This window comes from Nannospalax galili, unplaced genomic scaffold (genome assembly GCF_000622305.1).
Source record: "Nannospalax galili isolate Female #2095 unplaced genomic scaffold, S.galili_v1.0 C46945023, whole genome shotgun sequence".
NCBI classification, from domain to species: Eukaryota; Metazoa; Chordata; class Mammalia; order Rodentia; family Spalacidae; genus Nannospalax; species Nannospalax galili.
Genome location: NW_008430304.1, coordinates 1 through 354, shown reverse-complemented (window position 1 = coordinate 354; position 354 = coordinate 1). Strand labels below are relative to the sequence as shown.

Genomic DNA, 354 nt, shown 5'->3' with positions numbered 1-354 from the left:
AACAGTACCAAAGCATCCTGACTCACCTGTGAGAGTATTTCCTCCTTTGTATGGTAAGTTTGCCACAGCCTGCAACAAACTCTTCTTGTCTCTGTAAGCGTTTAATTGCCACTCTGTCCTGGGGTCTCCACTGTACTGAGCAAGGGCTAAAATAACACCATGGACATTAGGGCATATAAAAGCTCATAATGAAATTGTTAAATATCATCAGTATGTCAGAACCTACCAATCTGTACTCTTTTGGGGTCAACCTCAAAGACTTCCACAATACGAGAAATGAAACTTCTCACAGTTCTAAAATTCACTCGGCCAATGCTCCATGACCCATCCACGAGCAACACAATGTCTGCTTCC

General features: G+C 42.7%; 1 long non-coding RNA gene across 1 annotated transcript; it reads right to left on the bottom strand.

Moving 5' to 3' along the window:
• Positions 1-78: 78 nt before the first annotated feature.
• LOC115069055 lies at positions 79-354 on the bottom strand. The gene is made up of 2 exons (XR_003848387.1): positions 227-354; positions 79-146 (listed from the first exon to the last, which is right to left on the bottom strand). It is a non-coding gene; the product is annotated as an uncharacterized LOC115069055 (long non-coding RNA).